Source organism: Protomyctophum bolini (assembly GCF_963924005.1).
Source record: "Protomyctophum bolini genome assembly, chromosome: 18".
NCBI classification, from domain to species: domain Eukaryota; kingdom Metazoa; phylum Chordata; class Actinopteri; order Myctophiformes; family Myctophidae; genus Protomyctophum; species Protomyctophum bolini.
The window spans coordinates 29,906,024-29,915,692 of record NC_137879.1 but is presented as its reverse complement, the minus strand read 5'-3'; positions in this window follow the sequence as shown (position 1 = coordinate 29,915,692).

Sequence of the window (9,669 nt, the reverse complement as noted above, 5' to 3'; positions counted from 1 at the left end):
TGAAAATGGCATTTATGTCGATTATACATCTCTATGCTGAAGTTTGTGTTTCTATTAGGCTTTGTGTAGTATAGTGGTATACAATTCTTATTCAGTGCATTCATTATATGATTTCAGACATTCACAACATTTTGTAATAAATTGTACAAACAAGCAATGTGTTGATATTAAAAGCGTACTACTATAAAATTATTTTCAAAGTAGGCTACTTAAGTAAAAATGAGACAGAGCAACAAAATGAGACTGAGAGCAACCTTCACTTGTACGTGACTCAAGTCAACCACTGGTCCCCAAAATAACGTATTATGAATGAGATCAGAACTACCATAACCATACAATATTTCATCACATCGTCATGTAGCCCCGTAAGTAAAGTATGTAGCCAACCCGTTTTAGTGGCTGCTTAACATCCCAGTTTGTTTGCTGTGGGTGTTAAACTCTTATATTCCATGCACTGAAGCCCACAATCTGATGTAAATCTCCCCTTGTGCCGTTAAAATCGGAGTACTTTGGTCGTATATAGTGGGGCGGGTATCGTGCGGACACCTTTCTCCACAGATGTTTCACATAGCCACCACGCTCTCAGGTTTCCTCAATGCGTCCATTGAGAGCGCACAAGTGCCGTGCGGCATGACATAATAAAAACAATATTCCATTGAGAAAACCAGGGGCCCCTATGACGGGCACTACCAAGCAAGCGACCACTCCCTGCTAATGGCATGGCATGTTTATGCTACTCAGGTATAGTTGCACTGATGTCAGCCCTCTCCCCGGCCCTAACATCGGGGATGAAGTCAGTGCTGCTTGGGCAAGTGAGATCATTTTTCCATTGACTGGAGAGTGGGGCAGTGTAAGGGACACCTCGTTTGGCAATCAGGGAGATGCTGCTTGCCTGACTATACATGCCTGTCTATCAGCCTGCTTGTGTCCAGCTGCCTGTCTAACCATCTGTCAGCTTGTATTCTTTCCTTTTCCCTGCTGTTCACCTATCTGTCTGACGGTCTACCGACCTTTCTCAATGGCTGTTTGTCTGTCCATATGCTTATACCTGCCTGTCTGTCCCTACACAACACACAACCTCACGCACGCACGCACGCACACACACACACACCCACCTCCCAGGAATGTATACACAATATCAGCATGTGTGCACACAAGCACCACACACGGACCACACGCAGACATTAAGCACACGCACAGTGCACTGCACACGTGCACAGCAATGTACATGTATACACATACACACACATTTCCCAAATCTCGTCTGTGTTACATCATATTGTCCAGGGGCAGTGTTAGTCATCCTCATGTGGTTTACTGGATCAACTCCCCATCTCTGCTACTCTGTGGGGGCAATCACACACACACACACACACACACACACACACACACACACACACACACACATACACACACAAATCAATCTCTCTCACACACACACACACACACACACACACACACACACACACACACGCGCGTGCGCACGCATGCACCACCACCACCACCACCACTACCCATCTCAGCATGACATCAGCTCGTCCTGGGTTACTCGGCCTCCCGAGTGTCCTGATGGCAGAGATAAGGCAGGAAAGTCACTGATTAGCCGGGAATCTCGTTACACAGGGAGCAACGGATCCCTCCTCCCCTCCCTCCCTCTCTCTCTCTCCCCTCCACCTCTCTTTTCCTCTCCTCCTCCACCACCTCCGCTGAGTGACACCAAAAAACACACAATTGGCTCTGATGGCCAGAGGTGGCAGGTAAGTAAAAAAAAAAAGAAAGAAAAAAAAAAGAAAAAGCACTTGCGTGTGTCATGTATGACCTTGGACTGACAATTCAAATCCAGCCGATGCAGCAATTTCCGTTGGAAACTGAACCGGGTAATTTATATAGTGGGAAATAAACATTTGTGAACCCAGAACTGTATAATACCATTTTCAATTCACATGGTGGCCATCTTGCTTTTATGGGTCTTATAAGATTATTTTCTAATTCTGTTTGGTAAGTGGGGAACATAAACGGGGGCTGAGTGGTTAGGTTAGTGAGCCCGCCCGCCTGGGGAGCCAGAGGCCCTGGTTGCACCAGGTTCAGTTCCAACGTCCAGGCCAGGCCAGCAATGAGTCCATGTGTGTGACTCTTAAACCCAAATTGCCCCCCGAGCGCTGTAGAATGGTGCTCCCTGTTCCTAGTAGTTATAGAATGGGTAAATAAATACAGAGGGCAAATGTACATTGACAGAGACACCCCAAAAATATTGATTATGGAACATAGTGGATAGGGCTGACACCCATTTGCCTATACGGAGCCCAATATAGGGAGCTGAAGGCACATTTAGTTTAGTTTGTCAACACCTGGTATATTCTACAGTAGCATTAATGTTAGATCCATGGTCTTGCCATAAAACATCTTACCCCAAGGCGCTAACGTCACTAACAGTCAAGCCACCATGACAAAATTATGTTAAACACTGTGAAATTACGTTTACAGTCAAGGTGATGCCGACTTCAGCTCTCTATTGCACTAGCGGTGATGTCCCAACCTTTCCCGCTAGTGTCGTGGGGCGTTGTTGTTCTGCTCCTGCGTTGTGTCCATTGTCTAGGAGACAAGAGGAGGGAGTGCATGCTTGAGGGAGCCCCCTTTAAGACTCAATCAGGCCTTTTGGAGGGTCCGCTGACCCAGAAAATGGGTTTCCACAGCCAGAGGAAATGATAGCCAGTAATCACCTTACTGGCAACACTATAGAAGGAATGCGTGCGTGCGTGCGTGCGTGCCTGTGGAGGTGGGGTGGCGGGGTGTAGGTGGTTAGCTATACATTGTATACACATAGTGTTAGCATAGATTAAACAGAATATAATTAAATTAGGCCAAAACACAAAACTGGGTGACATAAATCAGAATGACCTTCTGTGGGATTGCAAACATCCTAGCATAGCCACTCTGACTCAGCTTAAACAATTTGGTGGGATCTTTTCCAAATTTATACTGCAATTGTTTTTCTTCATTTACTACTTGGCATTTACACCAAGGCCTATAGACAAAGTCTAACTTTTCAAGATCTACTATATTGTCATGTGGACGACAGATAGATTTGGACATATTAGATTAGATTATGGTTCCTACAGATTTGGAATTTCAAAATTCCATACTTTTTCCAGACTCTAATTTCGGGCCTGTGGGTCGCTTCCTGAGAAAGAAAATTCACAACAACTACGACTACTACTTTGGTGTTGAAACTTCGAATTTCTCTAACCATTAATTAATATAGCCTATATAGAGTATATTTTTATATTTGTACAAGAAGAATACAGGCAGTAGCATATTAAGTTATGTAATAACTAAAACATGATAGTTGCGAACGCAGTGATTGCGAACGCAGTGAGCACTTACTATGAGACCTAGCAGATCATGTTTGTCTGTGTGTCTGTCTGTCTGTGTGTGTGTCTGTCCCGCTATACGTCCAAATATGGAGTGTGTTGCATCAGCAATCACTCAGCTCCATATATGGGCACAAAAGGGGCCAGGTCCACATATACAGTAACAGCGGGACAGACACACAGACAGACAGACAGACAGACATGATCTGCACGGTCTCAGCTGCGTTCGCTTCCCGCATTTGCGCGTCTTACTGGTGCCTATTAGGCACTATCGAGTTAGTGTACATTCCCCATAATAGCCTATAGGCCCTATAGGCTATTATGGGGAATGTACACTAACTCGTTTACCTACTGGATACAACCATAAAATGGTCTATGGTCTAATCTAATGGAATAAATTGATGATCAAATGCAGGAGTTTTGACGATTCAACTAACTAACTAGGGCCGTCGCCTTGCCCCCCCCCCCCCGCCCCTCACTCCCCTTATGGGTTCGAAACGGGGTAGTAAAAACGGGGACGCGTCAGAGAGACTTCCAGAGCGACCAGGGGGCGCAGATCCTTCGCCTGGCCAACATCTGCCACCAAAACCCTGGTGAGATTGGTCTCAATGGTCTGGCACTCCTCAGTTTGAATTGCATTTCGCTCACCCCAGCGTTGTGGGTGACCAATCAGAGCCCACTATTCAAAGTGAAACTTTTTTGCTGCGATGTGGTCCCCCCGTTGGAATCTGTTTGTAACTGCCTCTTGGAAATCAATCTTCCACACCGATGTTCCAGACTAATATCTACACAGTGATATTAGTCCTGCCCCGGTCGGCCTAGGCCTGGGGTGTCTGTAGGGCGAAACTCTCCCCCCCCCCCCCCCCCCCCGCAGCCCCTTGGCCCACTGCTTGCCCAGGTACCAGGGGCCTTCCCTCAAGTCCCCTGTGTGGGGAAACGGAACTGCAGTAATAGTTTGGAATAGTTTGGAATAGTTTTCCAGCCCTGGAAAAGTATGAAATGAAATTCCATACTTGCGTAGGAACCCTGCCAAATGTGCCAATGCCTTTGAAATGTACATCCGTCATCAGTTAACCAGAGGCATATGTGTTTGGTGATATCTTCAACCAAATTGTTTGCCTTGTTATTTCCTAATCAAAACGTTACAGTTTTGGAGAGGGGCGGAGCAACGAGGTCTGGTCTTTGGGGAGAAACAAGGCTCACTTGGTCACTCAGTCGTCCGTGCCGTCGCCGGGGCGAGATCAAAAGCCAATCCAAACAATCTTAGTCATATCCATTTTAGTGTGTTGTGACTGAGCTTGTAGAAGCCCCCCCACATCACCTCATATTTAATAAATCAATAACTGCACGACTAATAAATCAATAACTTGTGTTATTGATTTGATTGTGTGTACGACATAGTGATGATTTGATTGGCTGATGTATGATGATGATGTATGATGTATGACAAGTGTGATTTTTCTTTACTATTGAGGGGCGCCAACAATGAATGGAGAACTATTGTTTGTGTTCTCTGAACAAACATTAAAAATGCCATTGACAATGAACGGAGAATTTACATCATATGTGTCTGAGCAAATTGGCATATGTATGTCGGTGGGAACCTTTGGCCAATAAGGGACCACCATTCTTGATGTACAATGATTAGAGTGCCCCTCACTTCACACAGGTGTGATTTTGTTTCATGTATATAGCCTACAAATAATTACTCATGTTTTTCTTTACTTTACCAACTAATTGTTTTTCTTTACTTTCTCACCTTCATATAACTATATTATTATTACTTTCTTTCAATATTAGCCTTCATTTGGGGCCATGCATGTCAAGAACAATGCGAGTCGTTCCATTTATAGCCCGGCCAATCAATTAAGCCAAAGGTCGGGTTAGCCAATCATGGACTTATAATGGCTCAGCGGCACAAGCGTGACGTAACCCTCTACCAATCAAAGAAGCCGACGGTTTGGGTTGGCCTGATGGCCATTCGGGAAAGCCGATGCGTACAATTTCTCAAACACACAGAGATGTGTTGCCTCGTTCTCAGACATGCGGGACAACAGATATATTTGTGATTCCCAGTTCAGTTCTCAGAAACGTGTCCTTCAGCTCTGCACACGACAGGATTATACGAGTTATGCAAAGGACAAATTCAGTTATCGCACATCGCACACACATACACACGCACACACAGTATTTGTTTTCCAATGCACCTCTACACTCATTCTTCCCTACCCCTCCACCATGTACTTTAACCTCACACAAAACAGATCCACAGACGACGCCATAGCCACAACATTACACACTGCCGTCTCCCATCTAGAGAGAAGAGGAACTCCTGAGAACTCTTTATAACTCAACTCAGCAGTCAGCATTCAACATCTCAGACAAGCTCAGACAGACTCAACCCCAGACTGTGCAGCTGGATCCTGGATTTTCTGTCAGAGCGACACCAGGTGGTGAGAATGGGCTCCAACACCTCTCTCCCTCAACACAGGAGCCCCCCGGGGCTGTGGTCTGAGTTAGAGACTGCACGGGAGTGGATTTTCACTCCCGTCCCATTCCAACTCCCACAGACGAAATCCCATCCCAATCCCAATCCAGAGTAAAAAGAAATCCCATCCCGTCCCACCCCTGGTAGAATGACTCCCTATCCCATCCCCCTCACAATCAAAACACTCCCACTCGCATCCCACTCTTGTTTTTCTGTTTGTTTTAATTAATTAATTAGTCATTAGGAAAGGCAATGGATTTTGTGTTCTGTTTAGATTACCGCGTTTCATGCAGTTAGAATTCAAAAGATATGGCACCAGGAACAGTTAATCTGTGGTTAAATATAATGAGGCTAAATTATGTCATCCTGCCCGCCCCCGTTGACTTTTCAATCGGGGAATTCATACAAAGTTTAATCCCATCCCGCAGGAATCCTGACGGAATCGGGAATCCTGAAAAAATGTCAGCCTCTAGTCTGAGTCCTCGCCTCTACATCTCCATCTTAGTGGTCAAGTTAGCCGTCAACATGACAGTGATAGGCCAGATCACTTACACGACAATGAAACAGCCAAGAGAGGGAATGAGAACCTGACACAAATGTACCAAAAGAACACCCTGGTCCCTGTTACTCGGAGTCGCCAAGAACAAAGAGCTTATCGCGGACTAGCCGGACAGAGAGTACTCCCCACTGTGAACTCACCTGGGACGTACACACTGGCTATGTGCTGAACTGATTATGTTTGGCATATCAACGCATACTGACCAGCGTATGACCAATGTGCATACTTTGGTCTATGACGAGTGTGCATGCATATACCGTGTCATTTTCTTTCCTAAAATTTCTTCTATATTCTTTATTATTTCTTTGTTTATTGTCTACCCCAGGCCGAAAGCGTGGCCAAGACTATGTTTTGCCCCCTGTCCGTCCATCCGTCTGTGAACAGTTCATCTCTGGCACCGTTGGACCGATCAGTGTGAAACTGTGCTGTGCACACACTCCTTGAAGGCCAGAGCAGAACCTCAGCCCCAAACAATTCACATCTGGCTGTTATAGCGCCACCAGGAGGCCAATTTTTGCTAAACACATTTTTCTTATAACACAGATTTTGTCCAAGCATCACGCAAGTACACATTATTTCTATAGTCATGTGATGAAGACAGATCGATGAGATTTTTCATATTCCATCCCAATTGGCCAAGATTGGCTTCCAACGTTTTGGCCCGTTTTGAACAAAATCACACACACTATTGCTGTGAAACTTTGCACACACGCCAAGGAAGAAATGCCACCCTTTTCACATTATCTTGTTATAGCAGCACCACCAGTAGGCAGATTTTTGCAAAACCAATATTTGATGTTACTCCTAGAGATTTTGTCGAAAACTCACGCAAATTGGTACACAATATCTCTATATTATCTCTAATCTGTGTTCATATTCCATCCTCATTGGCTAAGATTGACTCTGATTCTACTACCTGGCCTGGTGGACAGGAGTATTGTTTTCTAGTTGTTGCTATTTTTTATCATTTCTTGTTATCGTTTATTATTGCTGCCTCAAAATAAATGTATACGCCACAGGGTCAGGACACCCAGCCTCGTTATTTATTTAATCAGAATTCAGATATGAAAAGAAGCATCTAAAGCAGGCATGGTTATCCGTTGTTATGGGGGGAGAGGGGGCGGAGTGGTGCGTGCATATCACTATATTCTGTATCGACGCCACAGGGACTGCGATTCCAAAAACCAAAATTAAAACTAGCTGTTGCAGGTGTAAAAAGAATACAGATATTTCAGTCGGATAACTCACGAATAGATTGAACAAATGTTTAGAATGAGAATACGAGCGTAATACATGCACATATAACATTTTATCTTGGCATTTTTCTCCCTGTTCGGCACAATTACACAATTAACCATTAAGAGCAGGGAGATAGATATACAATATACCCCCATGGGGAACAGAAATAGAGCCCACTGGTGCTGGGGTGGCGGTGGGAGCAAACAGTGCATAACAACACCAGGAACGCATATGCAGAGGAAGGAACGCAGGGAGAATCCAGACGTAGGTGAGCTTAAATAACCTGCCCAATTGGTCAGCTGATTGCCACGTCAGCGAATGACATGCGAGTCTTGCATAACACTAAATGAGCCCCTCGAGTATATCTGACTGAACTAACTCTGCAAGCTACGTATCATAAGTAGTTTACAAAAAAGCCAGACAAATTTACAAACTAATTTTCTCCTCCAGTGCTCGCCCTGCCCTGTTTGGGTATGACTGCTGGGTTGTTCTGTTCGAAACACCGGAGCTCAGAATTTGGTCAGAATTTTATTGAAAGGATAGCCCCTTGAGATGCAGCATCTCATTTTAGAGGGGGTCCCATACACAGACAAAAACATTGTATACAGTACAGTGCAGTTACACAAATAGACAGTGCACAATAGACAATACAGACATGTACAGATACAGTTAGCTTGCTCATCCTCTACCACCCACTCCCCCATCCCCCCCAACTCTCTCTAGACAAACACATTACAGTACAGTACAGTGACTTGGACAGGGGTCAGAAGTAAACAGCAGTACGGGCAGTCTTAGTAGCATGAACAGGTTGTTTTGAGGTGTGAATACAGGGAAGGCCTGAAGCGGCCAGGAGAGGTCACAGATCTGAGAGAAAGAGGAAGATTGTTCCAGTCAAATGGAGCTGTGTAATGGAATGACCTGCGTCCAGATCCAGAGAATATTCTTGGTGTAACCCCTAGAGGGTAGTAGAGGCCTAAGTGAGACGTGTATTTAAAGAAGTTCTGGACAGGCAGATGACAGGACGTCAGTTGTGGGTCTCACACACGGCGCACGTTCATGCGTTGTGGGAGGTACGCGCAGCTGCGGAATTGTCAGTTGGTAAGCCTATATGCTCCTTTTGTAAGCCTATATATTCGTTAAATATGTTTTGTATGATCTATTCTAAAAAGGAGAGTATTGTCAATTTGTCATTGTCAGGTATACACCATACTGCTGTAGTGTATAGCCTGGGAGGTCCACCAAGTAATGTTTGGGGCGTGGCATTATCCAGTCTGTGTAGGACATTAACGGGAGGAATGTGAGTAGCCTATACTGCCGTATGTGTGTTGGTGCAGGACAGAACGATGGAATAATGTGCAGCGTTCTGTTTGGTGGTCTAACGCCTGTGTATCATTGTAACAGCTACAGGTCGAGATGTTGGCCGGTATGAGCCAGTGAAAAGACAGTGTGTGTGGTTAGAGTGACGAGACCTGGTAAGGCGGGCCTAGTATTATGATTTCTTTTGTATTATTATTGTTGTTATTATCATACATGATGCTGCTTGAAATGGTGACTGTTGGGAATTAAAGGGATATATTGTAATCAGTAGAGTTCAGCTGTTGGGTCAAATGCATAATGGATGTAGCTATTCTGTGTACATTATTGACTCTGGTTTATCCATAGGTTCAAGTGTTCAAGTGAAACAGCCCTGTAAAGGACTGTTGTCCCTTTTCCTTATTTATTCATCATGTATTGTGTTAAACTACCATCCTTCCACTATTTATAAGTCTACTCCAACACTACGTTTTTAATACTTTTTGATATTCAAATAAATGCCTTTTTGTATCCTATTTATAAATAAAACTATCATGCTTGTACCATACTCCTGTATCCTGTCCGATCTAATTATTTAGCGGGGTTACATTTTGGCGTAAGTCGGCAGGACGGTACAAGTAGTGTTTTGAGACCAATTAATGGGGGAGATGGTTTAATTATTTTAGTAAACTGTTTGTAAAAGGAAAAGGGACAGCAGG